The sequence below is a fragment of the Athene noctua genome, chromosome 2 (genome assembly GCF_965140245.1).
Source record: "Athene noctua chromosome 2, bAthNoc1.hap1.1, whole genome shotgun sequence".
NCBI lineage: Eukaryota > Metazoa > Chordata > Aves > Strigiformes > Strigidae > Athene > Athene noctua.
The window spans coordinates 142,568,954-142,596,107 of record NC_134038.1 but is presented as its reverse complement, the minus strand read 5'-3'; the positions used below and the strand labels follow the sequence as shown (position 1 = coordinate 142,596,107).

Here is a 27,154-nt window from a genome sequence, read left to right as displayed (position 1 = left end):
GCGGAGCGTATCTTTGACATGTCTTGTGTCCACCACAAGAAGAATCTTTATTTGATGTCTGCATTTCATTCCCTTCATGGTCTTAGGAGTAAAACTGTTTTTTCTGCTCTCACCAGTATTGCTTGGTGTTTCCACTTTGAAATAACAAAATTATGCAGTGTTCCTATCCAGTTAGTTTAGCCAAATGAATTAAGCATACATGGCCAGAGGAGTCTGTACTTATTTTCAGCACCTAACACAAGAGCTCATGTGTTATACAGAGTACCTGCTCTAATCACTTGCAAAATATGAATTGGAACATAAGCTATGAGCCTGCTCAAAGCTAAGTGGCTCAGGAGCACTGATGAAAGAAACAAAGAGAAGATGATAGATGGATGGACATGGGTGAAATTCATAAAGTACATCTCTGAAAGATATTTATAGTACCTAAATTCCAAGTCAGCTTTGTGCAGGAGGGACGATTTTCATTCTTTTAACTGCTAAGGAATTATTTCATCATTTTTAAGTAGCTTCACAGGCTAAATTATGAAAGTATGGCAAAGACATGGCTATAGTTAAAATAAGTGGCTGATGATATTTTAGAGGTTCAATAAATTTAAAATGTAAATTTTGCTTACATAGTACAAGTACAGTATAAAAACAGTATCAGAGTCTGTGTAACTGAAAATACCAGCTTGGTTATTGTAAACTGCTCTTGTACTTTTATCACGTAGAAAGAGTAAAATTATGACTGTATTGTAGGAATGGGACAAAGGATAGCTGTGAGGGAGCAGTAGAAGCAGAGTAGGTCCTAAAGCATATTCTGGAACTCCAGTCCATTAACTACATAAATTGAGAAGCTGCTGTGCTCTTCAGAGTTATGGAATGAGAAATCCCTTGAGGGTTTGTTGTGACATCACAAACTATTAGAGGTTTGGTTCTGATGTCACTAGAATCCCTTGATGAAGTCATGGCCCGGTAATTTATCTGTCATCTGTATTTATGCTTCAAGTAAAAAATTTAAGGTTAGATGGATGGATGAAATATCCTTATGTTCTGTTTCCTCACTGTATAAGTAACATACTATCTCAAGGATACTTAAAAAGAAAAACACACTACTTCTTTTAACATTGTGTCCTGCTCTTTTGTCGTTGAATCTAAATTAAAGCAAGCCAAATATACTACTGTTGTGTGGAAGGAGAATATTAGGAGTAGAAGAGAATATTGAAGATCAAGAAATCTGGATTCTTGTTTCATGTATATCACTGACTCAGGCCATGTGAGCCTGTAAGAGCCAACTGTTGACACAAACCATACTGAAATCTCTGTGTGCCCTCCATTAAAGTTCCATGTGAACACAGAAAACCATAATGTTCCATATATGTGGAGTATTTTACACCATTGAAGCCTTGACATATGGTTGTGGGTGTCACCTAGCATCCTTGAGCCTCGCTTTCTGTATTCATAAGATGAGGGAAACACTTTGCAAGGTGGTTCGACTCAGCAATATTTGGAAAGCATTGTGCTTTGCATAAAGAGCAGAGGTTTGATTTTTTTTCTGAAATAGTGAAGTTCTTGAGTGGTGGCCACTGGTAAACACCTAACATCCAAATACTGGTCAGAATGCAAATATTCTAAATTCCTATGTTAGTGTACTTTTCAGATTCCTAATACTATAATATGTACTCTGCTGCATTAATTTTAGATTAATTTTAGCTGATTACATGCGGGAGAGCTGAGCACGCACACGACCAATGTGATCAAGCAATGCCCGTTTATTACAACTAAGAAAGCCCTTTTATAATGTTCTCCCACACACGTGAGTAACATGCAGTACAAGTCCTCAAGACTGGACAGTTAACTTAGGCCGCGCTTTAAACCTTCTTATGATTGGATAAAAAGTGCCCCATCAGCCTTGCCAGGCGTCCTGCCTTGTGTAACTTCCTCTTCCGTCGCAACCCCTTCCGGGGGTTGTTTGTCTCATTGAGTTTCTCCCCCCTCATTCAGGGTCACGTCCTTATCGCATTCTTGCTTGGCTGAGGCTCTTATCAGTCTTGTTCTCATGCAGGTTTGCTCACTTGTCCATTCTCTCACAGAAAGTCCTCTTGAATCGCAACAATTACATACTTAGAACCTTTATAACATGTCTTGTATACTGCTGTTCTCCATTTTATTCATATTTCTCTCCTTTTGTCATTAGTATTTAAGAAAATCTGAATAAACTTATTAAGTTAGATGAAATACCTGTTTTTTTCACCATTTTGTTCTGCTAGATGGCTTTGGGAAAATTGCATGGTTTTACTCTTAAGTTCAAAATTCTACAAGTAAGTAGAATGTAAAAATAGTTTAACTTTTCTAGACATTCTTTAGCTTCTTCAGCAGCAAAAATATGCATTTGTTTATCTAGATCCATTCAGACTTAAGCATGCTAAGACCCATTGAAAGCTGAAGTCTCTATGTAATTTATTTTCAGTGTGTAGTGTAAACTGCTGTTCTGTATATACATTTTATATTTATGTCAGAAAAGGGTTGCAGAGGGGTACTTTAAAACCACCTTTTTGGCTCTAAATAGCTATTGTGTACATATGGTAAGGTACTGCTGCTTAACAATTAGTAACTGCTTTGATGAAACTAAATTACATGTTTAAGTTCCCATCAGGAAGTCGCTTCACATATCTGTATTAATGTATTCAAGGCTCGAGAAGGAAAGTTAATTTTCCAGCTTAAATATTTAATTCAAGCTTAAAATTTAGTCTGTAATTAGAGCTCCCAAATGGCAGGAACATGGAGTATTTGTCCATTTTAATTAGATTGTTGTTTACCTATTAATTATATATCATATCTTGTCATATAGTTTTGATGGTAACAGATGGTGCTAGGAGTTAGTAAGGGTTTGAACAAAATAAGATTTCACATGATTTATTAAGTTGCACTTTATTAGTGAGTGGTCTGCTTTCGTCAGGTTATTCTGTGGAATAAGAAGTTTGAAGCATTTCACTAATTTTGGTGATTATTCTTTATGTGCTCCATGGAAATACTGAACTTAAACAACTAAAAGGTGCATTCTTTTTGTTTAGAGGAAGATGTAATACTTCTTGTATTTCTCCAAAGTTATAGCCCTTTAGACTACCCACAGGACAGATTCTTACATCTTTTTTCTTTTTTTTTTTCTAAATGTTGTACGTAAGACTTTTTAGAAGCAGCATCTTTTATCTGCAAAGAGTACTGTCTGGAGCAGTTGTTTCAGAAGTGAAAGACCTGATCGAATTGTGAAAACATTAGCTTCCGCACAAAATCTGCAGTTCATTTTTAAGTAAGTTTCAAAGGGTTGAAAAAAACTAGCATATCCATTTGTTGACCAGTGCTTTCAAAATACACAACCGTGTGTATACACACACATGCCTCTACCACACCCAGCAAGCATTTAAATATAAAGACTAATGGAGATTTTTCAGAGTTCTGTAGTTCGGGAGAAATCAGACCATATACCTTCACCTGGTATGTGAACAGTTTTCCAGTTCTTTGCTCATGTCTGCTGCTGATGCAGCATGACCTTTGTCACACAACCATATCTTAACTAGATTCATTAGTCCTGTATGCAATATGTCTGTCTAAGGATGTTTTAATGGAATTAGTGCAGCGCAGCCCACATTGTAAGCCATGCACACACATACATAAATCATACAGTATCTAACCTGTGCTATTTTGGGGTTCTAATTTAAATATTCCTTTTTAAGACCCGGAACAGAGGAAAAGAAAAAGTGAAAATAAGGGACATCTCTTCTGAGCTTTGAAAGATTAAAAGAGAGAAAGAGAAAGCCTGCAGGTTTTTCAAAGAAAAGTCTCTATCAGAAATGATGGGGGCTCCTGAAAAAGGACAGGAAATTGAAGTAGATACATAACACAAGTGAAACAGGGAAAAAGTTAAGAAGGTACGTATGTAAATAATATTGTGTAGTACAGGTTGAAGCAAGTTTATGTAGGTTCTAAAAAAAAAAAGCCTTAAAATCTCTACACATTCAGTAGATGTGTGCATGAGATGTTGCATGAACAGTGTTGGTAAATATACTGTGGCTTCCTCTGGGTAGGTTTCTGCACAGTGAAACTGATCAGTCGTGGAATTTAGCAGTGTGGTGTTTGTTGGTGATTTTAGAGTATTTGAGCTTTTAAATCCACTTTATCATAGATCATTTGAAGTATTCTCTTTGGTCACTGGAGGGAAGACAGAGACAAGTTTCTCAAGTTCAGGTCAATTCAGAAGCTCTCCGTTCCAAAGTAAAGTAACTACATAATTTTTAATATTTTTTTTTGTGGCAGGCCAGTCTTTCTGTTTTCACTGGTTGCTTTCATGGGACCTTGATAACTTAATCCCCTTGGGGTATAATATACCTGAATAAATTAAGATCCTTTTCCTGTAATCCCTTTTTTTTTACAGCTAATTATATACTTCTGTCTTCCTTCTTCCTTCCTTTTGTCCCCCTGCCAAGTTAAAAAAACATGCACGATCATCAGAACTGTACCTGTTTCTTGACATTGACCATGGCTTCAAAGAAATGGTAAGAGTCAGAGTTTTGCAAGTGAAAAATAAACAGATGGCCGCAGTACACACACTGATTTCAAGGCTTGCTTCAGTGGGCGACTTGACAAACAGTAGATCTACAAAACTGCCTCCTTGTTCTGGCACTCGCTTTGTCCGCGCACCAGCAGCAACAGATGCTTGATGCTGACACTAGTTTGTTTTTTCCCCACATAACTTTGGTCATATACTCCTAGTTGGATTTACTGTGACCTCTCTCTTGTTTCATAATTGTCCCCATCAGCATGGTTGCTACCTTAAAAAGTATTGATAAATATGTCTGTGTTCAAATCAACTGGAGGTGGGGTGAGTAGGGGGAGGTGTTTGGGAGTGTGTATGTATCTTGGACGTGTTCCCAAGCCGAGGATCGTTTTATCACCACCTACATCTAAAAAGAACCACTATGCTGAAATTGTGCAGTTTGATTAGCTAGGAAAAGCTAAGTGACTTGGCCTATTGCCTGTTGTATGTGTGAAAAGATTACCTTCTGAAAATGTGACCTTTTATCCTCTTTTGCTCAGATACTGGATTTTTCCCTGTGATTTGTAGAACTGTGTTAATAACATAGAAAACTGCATTCAATTGTTAGTGGCTGAAATATAAGTGATTACAAAAACATTATCACAAGATAGAACTAGTAAAAATATTCTACTTGCTGAGCTTGCACCATCAGAATTTATTTATACTTTTTATGCAAAAATACAGGGTTAATTTTTTTATTCCTTTGACCCTGTATATCAAATGTGATAAAATATGCTATCCTGCAGCTAAAAGCAGATGGAAAAATAAATTGAAGAACAGCGTTTAACTGCAGTCTTATCCTAGTTCATATAAAAATATTACAAAAATAAAACAGAGACATAACTGGGTCATTGAAATGTTCTTTAAGAAAGGCTGCTTACGCAACAAAATTACCCCGTTTTCAAATACTGTGGTTCATAACATTCCTAAAAAAAAAAAAAAAAAAAAAGAAGAAGGATTTTGAAATATAGTAGCATGAAATTTGCTTTTAAAATAGTTTATAGTCTTTGGAGTCGATCTTTCATTGAGAATTTTTGTGTGTTTCTTTTGGAACATAATAAAAGTATGTGTTTGCATTAAAGCTTTCTTATGGCCATTAGAGAGTTTTGAATCATCTCTTAAAATTTATTGCAGTGCCTAGCAGGGCTTCAGCTTTACTTGCTACCTTTGGAATATCAGTGCCATTTATAGTGCCACAAGAATTCTGTTTTCATGTTTGACTTTACAAATAGATTTTGAAGAATAAGGTGCAAAATCCACAGTCCCAGTAAAATATATTGGGATGGATGCTTTGATAGTGAATGCACTCGACAGTGGCATACTGTCATTTCTCAGTTTTTGACCGTTTCATCAGATCTGCCTCAGATATCAGACTGAAGAGTCCTGAATTCCTGAATTCTTCCATGAAGGCACCTGCTTCTCTCCTTGATTGTATAAGCAACTTCAATCTCTAATTTTAGTCTGTAAAGTCTCATTTGACTTAGAAGTCTTAAGAAGTCTTAAAGCAGCCTAAATTAGGCAGTGTGAATAACCCCGGGAGTGGAAATGTGAACACCAGATAATCATGTAGTAGCATCAGAGTGAAGCTTATTGTTTATGCAAATGGCAGTTTCAAAAAAGAGAAGTGGGATTCTTACAAAAAGGACTGCAAGAAGGAAAGCAAGATTCGTAGAGAATGAGTAATAAAATGACATTCATCAAATAAGCAGCCTCTATCAATGCATGTATTACAACAGACCTAGTTGGTTTATAGCACTGTGTGGGAGAAATGGCTCAACCTAAACTAATCGTGTTGGAGATGTTAATGCTATTACATTTGATTTCCTAAAAGGCACTGCTTTCTTGTTCATCAGTAAAGGTGTTATCCACACCATCCTGTGATAATCATTGGGCAAACTGTACAGGGTAGGCATTAAAATACCAAGATGAAGAAATAATCTTCTGCCAAAGGATAGTTGTTCTGGTACAGAACAGTCAGGTTGCAGTGCTTCTGGAAGGAAAACTTGTCTTCACTGAATATAAGTGTACTTTATCATAATTCTCTAAAGGAATATGAAAAGCATATGATAAACCTTTAATACATGCTGTCAAATTGTCTACAAAAATGGCCCATGTGTTGAAAGAATAAGTATCATATAAGGAGACAAGTACATAAGAAAAAGACTTCTTTTCATCTCTAGTCCCCTTTTTCAGATTTAGCTGTTGCTGCTACAGCTAAGGTCAGCATCTATATAAATGATTAGTAAGATTAGTCAAGAGCTGTTCTGAAACTGCCTACACGATTCTTGCATCCATGAAAGTTTTTTCTTGTGATTTTTTTTCTCATTGAGTTTACTTCTGAGTTGGATTTACAGTGATCCTTTGCTCAGAAAGTAATGAGCATAATTTAATTTTGAATTCATCAGAGATGCACAGAAAGATGGGGTAAGTTACAAGGCATGAGTGTGTGTCAGTGATTAACAATCATTTACAAATAGGGCTTCAGTTCAAAAAGGTGTAATAAATAAGAGATGATTAGCACAAAATGTCTTCCTCATGAATGTGTGATAAGAGCTTTTTTCTCCCCATGTTTTCTTTATAATTTTTCATATCATATTAATATTGAACTGTAGTAGAGGATGTACTTTATTTCAGCATAAAAGACAGGTCACACAATGGCTAGCTATCAAGTGAAAGAACCTACTGTTCCCACTATGGCTCCACTTGCAGGGTCTGTTTATGAGAACAGAAACTTTGAAAAGTTACCATTTTACACTGTCAATAGTAGGATAAAAAAAACCACTGAGTTAATTTTAACTCTGAAGAACCATGATGATAAGAGGGGAGAAGGAGGGTATTTCTTTCTGACAGTAGTGGTGGCTTATGTCAGCTTAGTCTGTGTGAAACTGCAGCATGAAGAACTGTCATAGATGGTGGTCCTCCCTAAAAAAGAAACAGTATTGTTTTAATTCAGTAATGTTTGTTTTGATGGCTACACACTTTATTTTAAAACACTTGGCACATGTTTTTCTTTATTCAGATTTGAGGTCCATCTTTAACAGGATTGAATTCTTTAGGTTCTTTCAAGGATACATACAAATCATTATGATAAAGTTATAGGCTGGATACAAGTTGGAGTCAGCAGTCATCTAAATTTACCAACACGTAATACTTGTTTGGTATCCTGGTTTCTCTGAATAACATACATCCTTATAACAGAGCTCATTTGGACTAGCATTTTCATGGGTCTATTTTGCAGAGAAGGTAAGCTCTTAAGGGAACACTGCTTCTTCATCCTTGCTGTATTATTCCATGTCAAATCAAGGCATGTTGACAGGTCAGCAAAGGAAGGTTATGCCGCATGCTGTTTAGTCTGTCCTTCCTGGCGGGAAGGGGATTTTAAGATTATTGTTGTCCTGATACTCTTTGGAAAAGCTAAAAGGGCACAAAAGTATGGGGTAACAATTTACCCACTCCCTCCTTCCCCTATATATCCAGCAAATTTGAAGCTAAACCATCTTACACGACTGTACTCTGATATTGCAAGTGTATAAAATTATTGTGTGATCTTACAGACCATATGTGCTGCAAAAGATAGCCATACTGGCATGAGTTAAGGCTATAAAAAGAACCTTTCCTCTGAATTTACTGATTTAGGTTAGACCCTTTGCATTGTTTTAATTGTACAGTTATTTTTTGGTTTTATGCCCTTTTTTGATCACTGTTCAGTATTTAAACTCCTTCAAATGTGCAAAGATTAAATGTTTAATAAAAATTGCTTGTTGTTTTCAACATCTGTGTTCAGAGAACAATGGCCCACTGGAGTGCAGAAAGCTTGTAAAGTTTTCAAATGTATTGAGAATGACAGAAAGTTCAGTGAAGAGTTTGCTTTCCTCATTACAGAACTACTTCTGTGGCTGCGATTACACTAAGAGCATCTTTAATTGCTTTAAAATCTGAATGCATGATAAGAATGGATTAATTTGATTTTTCTGTTACTACAAGTAGCAGATGGTTTATGTCTTAGGAATGCTCATGTTGTAAAATGAGATCCCCAGCTCATTCGTGATTGGTCACTGTTAATGAAGCATGCTGTGCTGATTATTGATTTAGAAAATGAGGATGACATGAGTATTGTGTGTGTTGCTGTAATAAATTAAAGAGGAGTATTTTAATAGCCAGCAGACATACACCTTAAATAACATGAAATATTTGATTTTCTATTCAGGTGGTCTCTGCCCTGTCAAACTAATTTTATTGTTTATTAAAAAGATGTACTTTTATAGTTTCAGCTAACAAGCAGATGGTCGTCTTTACTTATTTCTGTTTTGTATTGCTGTATGACCGATCAGATGCATGATAGGAACCCAAATTAGCTTGTTGTTTGCAAAGCAATGGTGTAGCCATGGGAGGAAGTCTTTTGTAGGTATTGCTCGTGTGTGTGCATGTGTGTAAGTGTGCATACATGTGTGTGTGTAGGCATGTCTCTTCCTGTATATTCTATAGGTTCTAATCCTTATTTGTTAGTGCAGGAAATTTAGTTAAATGTGCTGAAGTACATTCAAGTTATTTCAGTTTCATTTTTCTGTTTCATCTTCAAAACTTTTGAAAGAGAGAAAGGGGGAAAGTATTTTAAAACCTCTCATCTACCTAGAATCACATAAACTAAATCATAATTTATTTAATCTTGTTACAGACATCATAAAAAAAGAATTTGTGTGGTAAAAATCAGAGTAGTATTTTGTATTCACTTGTTTCTATGATTTGTAAACTGAATGTGTTATAAACAACTGTGGAGTGTGGTATTAATCAAGATTCAGTGCTGTGTATGTGACCCCTATAGCAAATCGTGGTGTTTTACTGTACTTTGTATGGATTGATTTCTATTCCTTATTGCACAGCTACAGTAGCACTGTAGTCTGCTAGTAGACGGATGCAGAGAGTAATTTTGATGTGGTGCACTGTGTGCTGCATACGTGTGTATATATCTTTGTTCAGAAGATCACACTCATATAATTTCCTCTTCCTTAAACTCCTAGAATTACCGATACAGAGTGTACTTATAGCTGATGAAAAACATCTCCCAGATTCCCTTCGTGAACCCCAGCTCCTGCTCCACTGCACCACAGAAATTTCCCAGAGAGAGAAACTAGTTGATCCCTTCCCAGAGGGAGATCTGGTAGTTGATGCCACCAAGAAACTCACCCTCTAGTGCCAAGACCGTGAACGTGTGTATTAGTCAACTATTTGCTTTTCCACAGGTGATACTGACTGAAGACTTAGTGGTGAATAGCAACTGTTGCTTTCAGCTGTTTTTGGACTGAAAGTACAACACAGGAAACCATCATCCTAAACTCATTCATGGGATTGAACTTTGACTTGGAGATCTGGAGAAGGTGAAAGATGTTATTCGTTCAGAACTGATATACACCTAACTATTCCAATAGTATTTAGAAGTGGCCAGAGCCCTCTGTACACTGTGAAAGCTAGCACGTAATGTGAAAACCCAATAAACATAAGGTTACAGAGATGGTGAAAAGTCCTTGTTATTAGTGCTTTTGGTTTCAAGAGTCTTTTAAAGATCTTCGTTCTGGCACAGTGTAGCTATGTCCGTGTTATAGCAGAAAATGTTCAGGAATGGAAGTTCAGAGTGTTCAGGTGAGCTAGTGGAGCAGAGACTGTGAATATGATGGTGCTTTTTGACAGCAAAGTTCTATCATTTGATTATTTTACAATGACTGGCTGAGCTGTAGGATTTGTGGAGAGGTAGTTACTTTTGGTCTTGGAAAGCAATTAATTAAAAAGAAAACCAATGCTTTTTTTTTTTTTTTTTTTTTTTTTACGTGTTTGGCAGATTATTCATTTTGGAAATGGTTAGTCAGTTACAATGGAGCATCTATGTCCTGACTTTGAATCTTTTATCTAACTTTAAACATATCTTAATGGAAATTAATTTAGTGGTTATAGTCAAGCTCACTATACTTAATGTGGGTGTCTGAAATTCATCCTTCAAAAAACTTCTCTGAGGAGCTCCCAACCAGATAGCCTGGGAGATAGCAAGATGAATAATTGAGTTAATGAGAGCATTTATCTCAAACATGCTCTGACTCAGCTGAACTCATCACCCATGAGCTGCAAAGGTAACATGTTATGCGGTGCCAACAGTCTCTGACAGTTCCATGTTTGTCTCTATCATTTAGTGAAATGTCCCCCTCTTTACCTCTACAACTGCTTCTCCTTTCACCTGTAGGCATTAGAAGTTTGTGTTTTGATCCTGGAACTTATTCCACTTGTGTAACAGCATCTTAGCTGGCTTAACAGGTGCCTTTTCACTAAATGATCCATGGTTTATTTGGAAAATCACCCTTTTGAGGAGGGTTGTGAGAGAGGTAATAGTTTATTCACTGTTGGCAGCTTCTGGGAGTGAATTGCTGTACTCCTGCAGAAGTATGGTGGTGATTGTACTTGATGATTTTTTCCATCGTGGCTTGCCCCCAGCATGTTCCGCTCTTGTATTTCTGGTTAAGCTGTGTGCAGTAGGCTTTGCTGCAAGGCTTATTACAGTGTGAAAAACAATAAAGTTATCCATATGCTGAGTAGCTAATTAGATGTATTTATGTAATTTCAAACTATTCTTTAAGAGGCTACAATGACTTAAGCAAGTGTAAAACTTCCTGATACTCATTAAGTGGTCAATGAGTGAGTCATTTGTAGCAGATTTTGAATTTCATTTGTCTTCACCTGGCCACCAAGAAACGAACCCATAGACTGCTTGCTGATTTCTCTGGTTCTGCAGAGGATATGGGGTGGTGAGAGTGTGTCATCTCTGTGGCTCTGCCTGTGCCTCAGTCCAAAAGTGTGATTGCTCTTTTTATGGAAACTTGTTTTAAATTAGCAAGGTCAGGAATGTTACAGATGTGACAACATGGGCTTTCACATGGAAGATTCTCACTGGTTGTCCTTTATGAGTGCTGCGTGGCTGTGGCTAGATACAATCTTTTTCGGAGTTGGTAGCAAGGGCATATCCAAAAAGATACTTGGATGCTTATCTCTTTGCACTTGTGTTAAAAGCATTGGGAATTTAAAAGCTTAGGATTTAAATACTTACAATTTGGAACTATCCCAAGATCCTTGACATCAAAAAGGCGATGGCCTCGTTTTATGCAGATGTCCTAGCACTCAAAGGGTGCATAAATTATTGCACCACTTATCAATTTCTCTTTAATGTATTCCTTTCTTATATCTGGGACACTGTTAATAGAGGAAAAAAAGATTAAAAAGCGTAAAAATAACTTGTATGTAAGTTTCTTTGAGTTGAATTTATATCAGTCAGCCTGTCAGCACTAACATATGGGAAACATAGTTTCGCTACCATGCATAGCAGGGGCTAAAAGTGCTGTTCAGACCATGTGCTCAACTCCTACAGAAGAGGGACTTTATATCACTCGTGCAGCCCACTCACAAATTTAAGGGGTGACATCCATGGATTCTGAATATTCGGTAACCCAAATATTGATCTCGTTACAGAAAATGTAAAATGGAGGGTGCAAAAAGAGATAAGATCTTCTAGATCAGCAAGGAATTCAGTAAACTTTAAATACTCAATTTCTTAAAAGCTTATTGTATTGCCGTTGCTGTATTGGAATGGCAGTTGTAAATAATAAGGAATTTTCATGTAGCTTTTCCATGTATTGGGCTAAGTTACCGTAACATATAACATCTCCTTCTATCAATTACTGTAAACTAGTAAAGATCCCTACTGTTTTTGTTTTGTTTTGCTTCCTAAAGCCCCCTGCTGCTGTTGATTACACCTAGATCTGCTACTGATTGGAACTGTTAAAAGGCAACGATAGTGTGGATGGTTTCTGAATCATTTAATTGTAGAACTAATAAGATGTTTTCGCTGGGACCTAATAAAACAGATCATATTAATAAGTGTGTATACTGTCCATTAAATTTCTGATTGCTTTTTCATAATTTTTGTAGATATGAATGTAAGACTCCTAAGCCTGGTGGGCATGTGACATGCAAGTTTCTGTTTTGAAGAATATTGCTGGATGTGGTTTTAAGAAAGAAATAGGAGCATAAGCAATCCAAGAGCGTCATACAGTAGAGATTTTGCTTTCTGTGAGTTTTTACATTTTTAGTTGTATGTAAATGTTCTGTGGGCATGTTGAATTGAGTAGTTAATTACATGAACAAGATATATTCAGTCTTATGTTAATGCTGCTTTTTTAATAGCTGTATAATACACACTGCACTTGGTGCATGTGAACCTTGAAAAATTGCTTCCTTAATACAGTAACGCTTGCCAAATAATGTCCAAAATTGGCCTAGAGCTTTGTTGGCTTATCATGAAAGAACCTATTCTCCTTCAACGATCTGTCAGTGTCCATTCAACCTCTCAGCTCCGGCAAGGTTGAATTATAATATATGAATACATACAAGGAAGTCCTAAAATGAAGAATTAAAAAAATAGATCATTATTTATGAAAGTTAAAATTTGATTTGGTGGCTTTCCTGTAATCTCTGTTACATGATTTTTAATTTTTAATGTAAAAAATTTTCAAGAATAAAGGTGAGATTAATATTCAGGGAGGACACTGAAAGGAAGGAGAGAGGGAGGGATGTAAAGCTACCTTTGTAAAGCCTTGTAAATCTGCAGCAAAACTGATAATCCAATTCCAAGCATCCAGGAAATGATGCTGCAGAGCAACTCTTGTATATCTAGCAAGTCATTACACATAGTGGAGAAGTCCACCTGTTATGACTTGAGGTTAATTCACTATTTCTTTTCCACAGCTTCGGCAAACTTGTTTCCCTTCTTACAAAGACATAATCAACTTGTGTTTTCTGTAAAGTAGCGGTAGGAACCAGCTGAATCTGTGGTTTCCAAATTGTTCTGCTCTTGTCAGTCTGATCAGCTAGCCTTTTCTTTGCCCAGTCATACATATCTTCTCAATCAGATCTCTGTCAATGTTACCTACATTTTAAAATGGAGTTCTCATTTTACTGTTTTGCCTCTGACAGTGAGAACAAATTCTGTTTTCACCCATATTGCTTTTTGGCAGTTTATGAGTCATCTTACTTTCCAGTTTCTTCAGTGTTAGCTGACTGTTGTAGGGTTTGAGTTCGGGGAAACAACTGTTCATAACAAGTGGTTTCTGATAATTATTTTCTTCATTTGCGAAAGACTTTTATTGAGAGATAAGATCTTGCAACCTCTTCTCTTCTCTTCTCTTCTCTTCTCTTCTCTTCTCTTCTCTTCTCTTCTCTTCTCTTCTCTTCTCTTCTCTTCTCTTCTCTTCTCTTCTCTTCTCTTCTCTTCTCTTCCCTCTCCTCTCCTCTCCTCTCCTCTCCTCTCCTCCCCTCTCCTCCCCTCTCCTCCCCTCCCCTCTCCCCTCCTCCCTCATCTCCCTCTCCCTCTCCTCTCGTATTAAAATTACAGTAAAAGGAGTACCTCTCCCTCTCCTCTCTTATATTGAAATTATAGTAAAAGGAGTAGCATCATCTATCGTCCAAAGGTAGTGTTCTCCCTATATAGTGTTGTATATATTACATTAAAACACCCTCATTCTCACATACATGCACATTTCTGACTACTTAAAGACTGGGAGGAAGCAAAGGTTTGAAATATTATACCTTACTATTCTAAGAACATAGAAAGGTGCTGGAGAAAACCAGTATCTTGTAAAATGTAGTGCTTTTTAAAAAATTTATACATATCTGATAACATGACACAGGTTCAGAACTGTTGCTGGAAGCAGCAGAACTAGTCTCAATATTGAATGATGAGGGTTGTTCATTTCTGTAGTGCACACTGTTCATGGAATGTAAAGAGTTTATTAAAGTGTTAAACATTAGTTATTGAATACATGTTCCCTACAAATTTTGGCTTTAAAAATCACAAGGCGGCATGATGCAACCTTCAAAAATAAAAGAGCCGATCATCCACTTTGCACTTTAGTAGACTCTTAGTTCCCTTGACCAGTTACCCACATTGATTATTTGATTAAAAAAGAATAAAATAAAATTACACTGTTGTATCTAAAAAGCTTAATACAGAAGAGAAAAACATCTACTTATGTCAAGCAGATAGCTTTCCTTCTGTTTTTCTCTACTTTCTACAAAGACAAATGCATTACTGTAATGCTCATTTAATGTACCAGCATCACCCAGGATCTGTTTCTTTTCTTTGGTTTGGGTTTCTTAATTTTCTTCAGCTTATTTTTGTAGAGATCATTTTTTGCCAAACTAACAGAGGCTGAGAATTTTGAACCATATATTGTAGATAATAGGGAAAATTGATTCAGTTTTTAAACTGAGATAAAAGATTTGAAAAATGGATTCCCGTAGAGTTTTCACTGACAGGTAAGATTGTGTCAGACATTCTGTTTACAATTGGAAAAATATTTTTTGTGAACTACTTTTACTTAAAATTGTACCTGCTGGTCCTTTAAAGACCAGCAGTTGCTCTTACAGATGATTCCAGTAACAAGATTCTGCAACTGGAATTTAGTTTCACTGGAGTGAATTTTAATGTAATTTATCGCTGAACACATACGTAGTGTATTGATAATGTACAATGGATTATTAGTAGAATTATTTTGAACTGAACCTGTGAAAAAGGATAGGCATGGCTCTGTATGGGTTTTTTTGCTCTTCCTCTTCTTCCCTCATAAAGTATAAAAAATTCTAACCAACAAAAAAAAACCTCAACCCAAAAACCCAACCAACCTAAAGAATAACATACACCCCTCGAAAAAAAACAGGAAACAAAAAAGCATATTGTAATTATTCCATGCTTGTTGCCATTTAAAATGCAATTTTTCTCTTTCCTGATACTTTGTTGTAGCACATTAAAGTCTTGAAAGGGGTGTATAACTGCGTACTGAAATCAAATAGAAGTGCTACCTGGAAGCTCTCATTGAGCTTTTCAGAAAGCTTGCACTTAAGCTTTCCAAGCGCAGGGAAACAACGGCATATCCTTTGTGCTTCTGCAAAGTATTGTAGTATTCTTTACCTTAGTCCCTAGCAGCATCACCTCCATTTCTTTGGCTTGTCATCAACATCTCTATCAGAGTAAAACTCCAATGCATGTAGCAAGAAACGAAGCGTGTAGGGGAAAAACATAAAGACTCTTGACTGAAATAGTTCTTCAACTTATTAACAGACAAGTGTGCATGTCAGAAAAACACACTTGTTTGCTGTGAGTATATGCAATAGCTGATGGGTGAAGAAACGGAAACCTTAATTGCTGCTTGCGTTTAGGTCACTGTTCATTCATACATTCATTGCTGGAGCTATGAACTATTCATATGTTGCCACAGTATGTTACTTACACACGACTGATGGTGAAGGAAGTAAGAGCTAAGATGCTTCACAGACGTCGACATCGGGGGGATTAGCATGTCTGCTTCATTAATATATATGTGCATACATTAATGTTGAAGTATTGAAACTGTTTCAAATGAGATTAAAAACTATCTCTTAAGGTCTGCTATAGTCCTTAGAAACATTTAAATTTTTGGCATCGGCCTTACCAGTTTCTTAACCATTTTGCTTTTACTTTGCCAGTGGGGATACGAATGCAGACAGGGTGCTCATTGCTTGCCTGCTGCCTAGTTTTCTGTTGTTTTTCCTTAGCTAGGTCTGCTCTCTGTACTTGCTAGCCATCATTAAGCATATATGAATCTCTGTGGAGTGGCAGGCATGGATTCTGTGAGTGACATTTCTGGCAGCGTTTTCCTTGTATATGGCACCAGGCCTGATTTTCTGAAATTTTAAGTATCTATGATCCCCATTTGCTTCCGCTGAAGCTGTAGGTACTCTGTCCTTTTGGAAAGCATACTGCTCTGTGCTAAATCTCAGGCAGTTTAAGAGATGAGAAAGTCCTGGAAACTTAACACTCATGTGACAGCCGGTATATCAGCAAGAATATTGCCTGTGTGAAGGCATTGCCTCTCCTGCTGTATTAGTTACAGATCCAATAATCTGCACCTGTGAAACTAGGTTTGGAGATCAGTAGTGAATTGTTTAGTAATGTTTATTGGAGGTCTTTAAAAGATATTTGCAATGTATAAAACACTTTGATATATAGAGGCTCACATTCTAATAAGATTACGTTAAGTATCCTAATAAGATCAAGGCTTGAAATTATATTTTTCCGGATTTGAGTGATATAAATTAATTTTAGTTTAAACCAGTGTCAGTGTTCTTAGATGTTCATTATAAATACTCCGTTTGCAGTTTATGTGGGTCTGCATTTAAATAAAAAAATTAAACTCTTCTATTAACACAAGAAGCATTTTCTTTTCCTCTCTTTCCAGTATGCTACAGCTACTGGATTATCAAGCCAATGCTGTAATTCTTAAACTCAACCAGTAAATTATATAGAGAACAACAGTGGCTGATCACTGAACTCTGCTGGCACTGGCCTTTCACTTCTCATTTAAGTCTAGCCTACTATATAAAATGAATTAATTATTGTCAGTTTAGATCCCTTGTGGAGTCTAATCCACATCACAAAACCATTCTACACAAAAGTGAATTCTCTTCAGGAAGACCTTACAAGTACGTGCAAACCAAAATATGCAGCAAACTTCCAGTACAGACTAAACTAATTGTTACTTATAGTAACAAACTGACCAGGGTGAAATGTTGGATTAGTTCAAAAAGAACTCCACAGTTGTAGTTCTGCTATGATTTCTTTTGGTTTATCCATTCTGCTTTTTATTTTATTGCTAATTCTGATTTCTCTCTATTGCACAAAAATATGGATCTAAAGGACTAACTTGATCTTTAGTTCTTGTGGGTTTTAGTGTTAAAATTTGATGCATAAAACCAGGGAAGAAGCTTGGCTGGTTTCAGCATCATGGTATTCTTCTTCTCCTTTAATGGTCTAGTTGGAGATATCTTTTGGACTCAGATAAATTGACCTCCAGGTGGGCCACCCTGGGTAAAGATAATTAGCTGGTTTACACCCAAGTGCATATATATGTGTATCTAAATTATCTGGTTATAATCACCTTTCCAGGTACACAACCTGCTATATCACACTGATACCTAAGATGATATTCAGAAACAGTGCATATTCCTTACAGCTATGGCCAAGAGGGTTTTGCTTTCTTTTTAGTATATTAGCATTTTGGTACACTAGCATTTCTAGTAGTGTTTCTGAAAGATTTAATTATTTAAATATAAAATATTGTATAAAATTTCTAATGTTCTACATCTTAAGTACACAAAAGATCAGAAAATTAGTAGTAACAGAAAAGTGTAATTGGCACTGATGAGTGGCTGACATTAAGGGTGAGCTCCCCATCAAGTAGCAGTTTTCACATCAGCCCCCGCAACCTGTGACCTGGCTGGTTTTGTTCATTTCATTGTTTATCTAAAATATATGTATTTTTGAGAAGATAAAATTTTAGAATTAAGTGGCTATTTTTATTTCTTGCTACATTTTAATTCACAGAAAGGTAAAGGTAAATTAGGGAAATTTACCTTACTGAACCTGATAACATTTCAAGTGCAGAATGCAGAAAGTATAACAACTCTAGAGAAGATCTGTTCCAGTTTTATGCTTAAATGCCAAAGTTTTATATGCAGTATAATAGCAGAGAAGAGTTGATTCATTGCATTTACCAGTGACTGCCTAACGTTTCCCTCTGTCCTGTCCAAATACAGCTGAATGTGTTTTTATGGATGCCTCAGCATAAGAAAAGCCAGTGCATTTCACTGTCCATTTAGCATGACGCAGTAGATACAGTGTAAAATTAATTCTGTACTTGAATTTCTCCAGAGTGTCAGGCATGGATCCTGTCAAATTCTTTACTACTTTGTTTGTTTAAAGACTTTATCCTGAGCTATGGAGCAAGAATAGTAATGACCTTCAAACTTAATTTTCCAATATTCAATTTACACCGTAAGCTAGAAAATCCGCTTCACTTTCTTGAATCCACCTGAATCATTATCAAGTAAACAATTTGTGGTAAATTTTTTTGTGAATTTATTATTTGTTTCATTTAAAAATTGTTTCTCTTACAGTGTGCAAGAAATACTTCAATTCCTATTTTTTCATTGTAAGAGGCTAAGAATGTTAGCATTCCTGTCTCTATAAACATATTTAAAATTTCAGGGAGAGTTTAAATATTTATGAAAATATAAAAGGTAACTTAAAAATAATATGTTTGTCTTGGAAACTTATGGCCAGAACTTATCTGCACGCAAATTACTTTTGGGAAAAGAGAGGAGCATACTTACAGTCAGTTTTAATAATTTTAATGGTTTTCACTTTTTACTTTGCAGATTATATAAAGCCTTCAAATATTAATATATATTCAAGATCAGGGATTTATAGGCTTCTTTTGTTTACCATACATTGCTTGTCCGTGAAATTTTCATGGTCTTCTGATTCTTCTGAACCATAGTAATTCTGCATGCAGATAGGCAGCTGCTGCTGCTGCTAACTTTTCATTGCATAAGTAAGTAAAACTTTTGGTCCAAAGATAGCAAAAGCCATTCGTTTCTTTAAAAATAGCCTACAACTGGAAGGCATATATGCTGCAGGAAAAACACCTTTTTTCTAATGTTTTCAATTTCATGATTATTGACGTTTGATATTGGACGTATGCCGACTAAATATTTGTCCTTGTCACATCTATTTATTTTTCTGAGATCTTTAGCTTCTTTTTGAAACAAGCTCAATATTTCATATGGATAATATATCTGGCTAGAGATAATATATCTGAAAAAGTCATAGTGGTGGAATTATTTTGTCATTACATAATTTGGGAGGGGTTGTTTTTAAAGAATCTCTCTGCCTTTTTTATGTTATTTTACTGCTGATCGAGTATGTATGTAAAGAAATAATTTAAATTTATTCATTACTCTTCTTTTCAGAAGTGCAATGGACATGACTGAACTGTGCTCCCCTACCCTGTAATGAGGCTTTTGTGTGATTTTGCACTGACACTTCAGAAACGGCTTAATCGTTATTCTACCCTTTCTTATCTTCCAGTGTGATACAGAGCATTACAAATGGAGACCTTTCATGTCAGAAAGCCATCAATAGAAAAGGTGGATATTCTTGAAACTCATGTTACCTTACTTTCCGTATTTGGACTACTTCTTCAATCTTGTAAATAAAAGCTGTTTTTTCTAATACAGTGCCTCTTCCTTTAAACATAGATTTTTCTCCCAGAGTAGATACTAAATAGCTATCCCGCATGGAAAAAAAAATTCAAGGGTTTAAAGGAATAGCTGTAGCAATTGCAGAAGAAGTGTATAAATTACCATCTCTTTTGGGTTTTTTCCCCCTCTCAGTACAACTCTTACTATAATTAGCCAGCATTTAACAGCAAATGTTTGCTTTGGTTAAATTATTCAGAACATTTATTTTGCTTGTCAAAGGTTAGATCAGGTTCTTGTTTGAACTGGTAATTAAATGCAGCCTAATACACTGTCATATTTATATGCACTATCAGCCCTGTTTCCTCCTTATTCTGTATAATTTTATAATGTTCAGGGTTGACATTTAGACTTCCAACTCAAATCCTATTTTCTTGTAAAGAAAGCTAAGATTTTACTCCTGTGTTTCATTATACATGTGTACAATTAAGAAAATAAGTGTTAGGGGTTCTTTGGAATTTCACAGTATGGAGTTCATTGTCATAAAACTAGTGAAGGACCTTTGAATATTTTTATTTGCATATTTCAGTAAGTTATTACACAGTATCTGGTATGTATTAATTATTTTTCAGAGATGAAGGTGAGGTTGAAAAGTGCAGTCTTTTACTAATTGAAGACCTACAAGTCACAGTAATATGCAGTATATTTAAATTAGATTCCTAAATCTTTACCAGAAATATGCTTAATAATGAAATATAGAAAGGTTCCTAAAACAATTACATAGTGGTCTCATATGAGCAAAAAAAGGTAAAAAGTCTCCAAGTCAGAACTTCTCATGAATCTAGAGCAGTGGCCTTTGTCGTTGTACATTATCGAACTGAGGTTGATTATCTGCCTGATAAAATCAATGGGAGTTCTAGACAAGCCAGAATTTAGTCTTCTGTAGTCTCTCATGGCAAGTTCAGAAACTATTTTTCACATGCTTATATTATACAGTCATTTAATGGAATTGTCATATATATATAATGTGTCCATTCCTTTTTTATTTCAGCTATGTATGTTTATTTTCTCAGTCAAATTTGAAGAAAGAATAAATTATAGGGCTTTTAAAGAAACTTATTTCTCAGCATTTCTAAAACATTTTTGAAAAGTCCTACCTATTGTACTTAATGTTTTGAAAGTATCACAGTTCTGTCGAATCAGAGCTATGCTGATTTGTAGTTTTGTTAAAAAACATTTCAGACTTGATAGTAGTGAAATCCTAATTTATCCACTGTCATGGCGATCCCTTCAGACTCTATTATGTGCAAAAGCTGAGACAGGAATAAGGGCAAAACATAGAAGGACTGTCTTAAAAAAGCAAAATCCACACCTTAGTTCCTGCACATGTGAACTCAGAGTAGCAGAATTGAGTTTGTTTGTTTATTTTTCCTCCCCATAACCAGATTTTCTAATAAAACTGGCATAGGCCACCATAGGCCACAAGGTAGAAAGACACAGTAAAAATAGCATTAAAAGTATATAATTATAGTATTCCTAGCATGACTCTAAAGAAACTTGTTGTATGGTGTTCAATTTGTTATTTTGCAGCTTGTTAAATTTTTATTCTTCATGGCTGTAGGAGGTAGCTAAAACCAAGAGAATATAGTGTGCTCTTACAGAAATTATTTTGACCTCTAGGTAAAGTACATTTATTTGTGTATATATTATCTGAACTGTGAGCCATTTTGACTGATATAGTAGATTGCATGTACATATCACATACAGAGGACCTGGGTTAAGGTAAGGTTCTGGGCTCCTTCATGATGGGCTATCTAAATATGAACTAGAATCAAAATGGCTCAATTGATTTTAAGTTGTACAGAAGTGTCATATGTGTGTAAGTCTTGGCATGGGTATGGCAATGCGTGCCTTTAATTCAGAAAACGGGTCTTAAGTTAAATAATTGCAGTATTAAAGTATTCACACATCAGTTTGCACCAAGACTACTATTGATGGGAATGAAAACTGGTGTAGTTGTTTTAGATGGTATCTTTAAGACCATTGATAGTATGAATCAGATTTGACAGCATGGCACATGTCCATGAAAGTAGCCATTTTGGGATGTAATAAGTTTCAAAGTTTAACCTGTAATGTTGAGAGTATGGATAAGGTCTAAAGCATTTTATCCATGAACTGAGAAGCTTGGTGGTCAAATGGTACTTCGATCATGAAAGAAACAAGCCAACAAAACCAAAAACTCTGTCTTTCCTGCACATCTGTCATGATCATTCCTACTGGCTTTGAGAAAAAGAATGCAAGCAGTTTTAGTTAAAATATACTTTAGTTCTCGATGTTACCTTTTAAAAGCCAAACAGTGTGTATGTCCTTGGAAGGTGAGACCACTATTTTCATCTGCTGTTTTTGGCATCAGTACAGTGAAAGAGTTCCACTAAATACAGAGGCAGTCTTGACTTTAAAGGAGGCAAGGAAATGTTCTTTCTAGCAGGCTAACCTCATACAGATATACTAGGTGACATTTGAAAGAAATAAATCTTTATGTTAAAAAGTGTCTATGTTAATGTTAAAAAGTGTTATAATATTAAATGTTCAGTTATTTCAGTGGATGAGGGGAGTCTTATGTGGGGTTCTTTGGGAGAAAGCTGACTTGGGGTAGCATTGTGAAGGAGTAATTTTTTGTATTTCTAAATCATTTAATTTCAACTATCTTTTTGACTTTCTCTTTTTCAACTAACTAATTTCAACTATTTTTTGACTTTCATTTCTGATAAGATGGTGTCAGAACCCCTAAAGAAAAATGACAAATAATGTTCAAGTTTTCTGGGTTTGTTGTATCCATCCAGTGGTTTGCTTATAAATGAATCTGCTGAAACAGAACAGGATTTCCCTTTTTTTTTTTTTCCACAGTGAAGCACAAGATCTTCCCAAGCACAGGAGTTTTTATGAGTAGGCAGAAGATCTCGTGCCTGCCTGATAAATCCTGAAGCTTCAGGCCTTCCTGGCAACAGGTGCAATTGCAATATGCGTTTGACAGAGAATAGTCATCTCAGCTAGGCAATCTCTGTCTGTCACCTCTCCTTTGAAGAAAGATCTGTCCCCTCAGTCAACTTTTTCCTCCTTTTCCATCAGGAAACTAAGAGCACCTGCTACTGCCATCTTATGTCTTCCTTTTAGGAGAAAAAGAAGATGAATAATACATGACAGACCAAAATTTTGAAAGTAACTACTAATTTTAGTTGCCCCAAGGTGCACAGCCTTACTATCAAGTAAGAAAGAAAAGTGAGAACAGATCACACCTATATTCTATATGCTTGATTTCTTTCTATTTACTTCTAGATCCAGTTCAAATTTCTCATTTCTTTTTTCTTAATGTGCTAAGTGGTCCATAGCCTGGATGCTGTTAGGTCACTTCTCTACCACAACTATTACCAGAAATACAACATAGCAAAAAGAATATTTTCCTAGGCCTTTTCATGTGACCAGTTTAAGACTGAGATAATACAGTCTGCAGCAGAAAAAAAAATCTGAAAACTACCTTTCCACAAGTTGATACTCCATGTGTTTGGAGAGAAAGAAAATAATAACATTTGTCAGAAGAACAGGAGAGTTGTACAGAAGTATGTGAAAACAGATGTTTTGTCCAGGAGGATTCAAAGTGATAATGCTATCATGATTTGTATGTTAACTATTCTTAAAAAGTCATATTGGTCCATCTTAACACAGAAGACAAGAAAACTGTCTGCAAAGCCTTTCTTAAAAACAATAGGAAAAATTTAATCAAGAAGGTTTCCAACCATATCTTGTTTACATCTGGTTTTTTTTTTAATAAAATGGGCTTAAAAGCTCAGCCTCAACGGTGTTGCAAGCTTTTTGTAAGGTATAATGACAGCTGTTGTTCCAGTACAATTCTTCAAATCTGTTCACTGTTTTGTGGGAATTCCAATTCCTTTTTATTGGTTGCATACAAAACCCCTCGGTATTCAGACAACCCTGGAAGATTCAGTTACGTCATAGTGGTTGGTGAATTAGAGAGAGCACTCAACTAAGCCTAACGTATTTAGGACCTATCAATTTATTGTATTGCCTATTAAAAATCAAAAAGCTTTAGAGACTCATACCTGTTGTTCTGCTTTCATTCTCAAAAGCAGAAGAGCATAGACAATTCTCAGGGCAACCGAACCCTTAGCATCCTACTTCTAGTCTTGTCTAAGATCTTGCCCTGCTATTTATGTGTTGCCTAAGAATGCCATGCAAAACCAGGCTTTTGCTTCTTGCTGCGTAGTGTTTGCTGACCCACTTCTAAAGCAAAATAAACCCAGGACTTAGGGTAAAGAGAATAGAACTTGTTGGTGGCAGATGATTCTGGTAAGACAAATCTACTGCCAAACCAAAAAGCCCTGTTAACTCATAAATTGCAACTCGCTGTGGTTAATATTTCCCCATTTAAACAATATATTTTATCCTTATTTCTGAATTAATTTATGTTATGGATTCTTATTGTAAATTTTAGGCTACATTTCTAAAGTTCTGCACAATTATTGTTTGGGGTTTTTTTATAGCCAGACATTTGTTCCTCTATAACCTTGCAAAGTACTGCTTTCCTACTTGCTGTTTAAGACCTTCATCTATTCGAGGTTTTGAGGCAGTACAGCCAGTGTGTGTTTGATGTACCGTGCTGCTTGTGCTGGTAACTTCCATGCCTGTGTTTAACATGCTCTGGCAAGGAGCAGGGACTGCCCAGAAAGGATTTTAGAAGGAATGAATGCCTCTGAGTAACAGTACGTTATAGAAATCATTATGCTACAGTGGCTTTGCCTGGCTAGCTTCTCTGTGTCTGAAGACTTCAGCAAGGCCACTTGTTCCATGATAGTTTGATGTATATGAGCAGGAAAGTATAGAATATTACATCCAGCTGCTCAAAAATTTGAATGGAAAATATGAGAATGGGAAGGGATAGGAAAATAAGTTGTAACAGATAACACTGTATTAAGAGATCAGATTATTAAAGAAGGAAGAGTATTGCACTGTTGGCAGAAATTAATGCTAAGTTTCTGGACACCAGAAACAAGAGATGCAGCAGGATGTGCTGAGCAGCAGAGTTCACTGTCTGCAAAAGGAAGAACCTGCCTTGTCATCTTTTAGTAGCATGGAATACAGTGGTACATTCCTACTAAATAAAAAACGAGTAAAATTTTACTCATAGCAGTAGTGAGATCTTGGTATAAAGTGCGTTCATGCAGTCTACTACCCACTAAGCTTAGCAGGTTTTATCTGTACCTGTGTTTCCAAGTCTTAGGGGTTTCCTTTGCTTGAAGTATTTTATTTTGTTTTATTTAGGTATTGCTCTTTAAAATTCACTACATCCTAGGTATTCTACAAAAATACTGAGCCCCTAGAGTGGCTCTTAAGCACCCAGCCTTTGTTACTCGTGGTGTGGTAAGACTGAAGAGAAGCAATGTAAGCAGGCAGTACATGACATGAATACTGTGCCTTAAGAGGATGTCTTGTGACTGAGCATTTGGGTGTGAGATGGAACATTCATGGGAAGCTTCAGCATATTTTTTACTAGGGGTAGCCCTACTCTAAAGCTTTTTTCTGAGTATAACTTTTAGACGTACTCAAGTAAGCCACCACTTCCATTTGCAGAAGTAATGGGAAATCCTTGCAATTTGCATTCATTGAAGTACAGCTGAATTAGATTTCAGGTAGCACCTTGTCTTTGCATTCCTCTCGCACCTGGTTTTCCTCTGCAACTGTACCCATTTGAATTCACTCATCGGGATTGGATCGCATAGGTGAACGTGGGTTATGGTTCTTCATATCGTATGGAACCTTCATTGCAAGATACTAAACAATTTCTGTCTGGTTCTTGGAAAGTGCCTGTGAAATTGTCCTTTTTCCTTAGCAAATGGGGCTTACACCAGCTTTCTTTGTACCTCAGCATGAGACCATGCTGCTTTAGCATCTGCATATCTAGAAGAGAAAACTAGAAGAGAAATATCTGATGTAAATGTCTCGGTGCGTGCATGAACATGCTGGTGTTTCTATAAAAATTCTGTCAACCCCTGTAGGAAACTGTTTTCTAAAAATAGTGAAGGAATAAAAGCTGCATCCTAGATTAATTGCTTACTACTTTAAAACTGTGATATTCTAGAAACTTATTTCATTGAACACACTTTTAGTGTCTGAGCTAGTTACTATCATTTTGGGTAAGGCTGCAGGCTAAGCTGCCATTTTTTCCGGTTCACTGTTTTGATGATTTCTTTCAGTCTTGACATTCTTTGGCCCTTTGAGTTACATACGTATTACTAAAACATAAAGTGTGTAGCATAGCATGGTGCCTGTGTGTTCCTGAAAGTAAAACTCTTAAATACTTAAAAGCAGACATTTCCATACCATAAACAGCAGTAAACTACTTTAATCTCTTATCTAGCTTTGAAAGGAGAAACCTTTAATTTAAATTATGTTGAATTGTTTTGTAACCAGGTAGATAAAATATATTCTAAAATAAAATAAACAAGGGATTTCTTTCATTTAATGGGTTTCCAATTGTTTAAATCGTTTTAATATGAATAGGCTTTTCACCATGTTTAAAATACTGCAAGAAAAGGGATTTGCTTCAAAGTTGAGTGATACAAAGATCTGAAATCTTACTGCATTTTTCCCTCTCTTTCTCTTACATCTTCCTTTCACTGAAGTAAACCATTAAGGTTTTTTCAGTCTTATGTCATAGGTTATAATTTCTAGTCTCTTAATAGGTCTTGTTACTCTTTCTGAACTGCAGCAGCTGGTTCTGTTCCTTCTGTGCTATCCATCTAAAGATGGATACACTAATGCGGCTCAGGCCGTAGCAGCATCAGATGATGGGAAGAGATTTACCGTTCTCTATTTGAGTATTCAATTGAAAGGAAGTCCAGTAAAAATACAGCAATATAACATTTTCACATCTGCTGCTAAAAAGCTAGATCCTGGGGGTTGGAGGAGTGTTCAGGGCAGGGGCTATGTTTAGCTGTTGACTTTGGATCTTTTTTGGTTTTGCTGGTATTTCTTGTTTAAAATCAATGTTAGATCAAAGTTGTGTTATCTTAACAGCCTCATTGTGGAGCTGTCACATAAGACTGCATTAAAAATAGGTATAGTTTTGTGCTGAGGGTGTGGGATTTGTTTCTTTCAGGAAATTCAAACTGCAAAATTGAGACTGGCTTTAGCTATTGTGTCTTTTTTTTTTTTTTAATTGATGAGATCACACTGAACATGTAACTGTAGCATTGGGAATTTAAGGTGATTGATGCTGTTTATACTTTCATTCATTTTCAACACAGAAGAGAGAAATTGTTTCACCATAAATGTCAAATGTCACTGTTCATAGCATTAGACCTTGGGAAACATTGTTGACAAGTTTGGTTGGGAGCTATGGGTACTAAATATAGTGGTCAGCATTACATAAGGATTTTCTTTCTTCTTTATTCA

General features: G+C 36.0%; 1 protein-coding gene across 6 annotated transcripts in view; it reads left to right on the top strand.

Moving 5' to 3' along the window:
* Positions 1 to 27,154, top strand: part of TBC1D5 (TBC1 domain family member 5) — a 327,916-nt gene that overhangs the window by 99,702 nt on the left and 201,060 nt on the right. The window contains exons 1-2 of one of the 6 annotated variants that reach the window (XM_074900504.1): positions 12,667 to 12,682; positions 19,575 to 19,633. The exons of 4 other annotated variants lie outside the window; for them this stretch is intronic. The gene's annotated coding sequence lies outside the window, so the exon portion shown is untranslated. Of the gene's footprint in view, positions 1 to 12,666; positions 12,683 to 19,574; positions 19,634 to 27,154 lie in introns of those variants that run through there. One more of the 6 variants, XM_074900502.1, reaches the window with a different exon arrangement.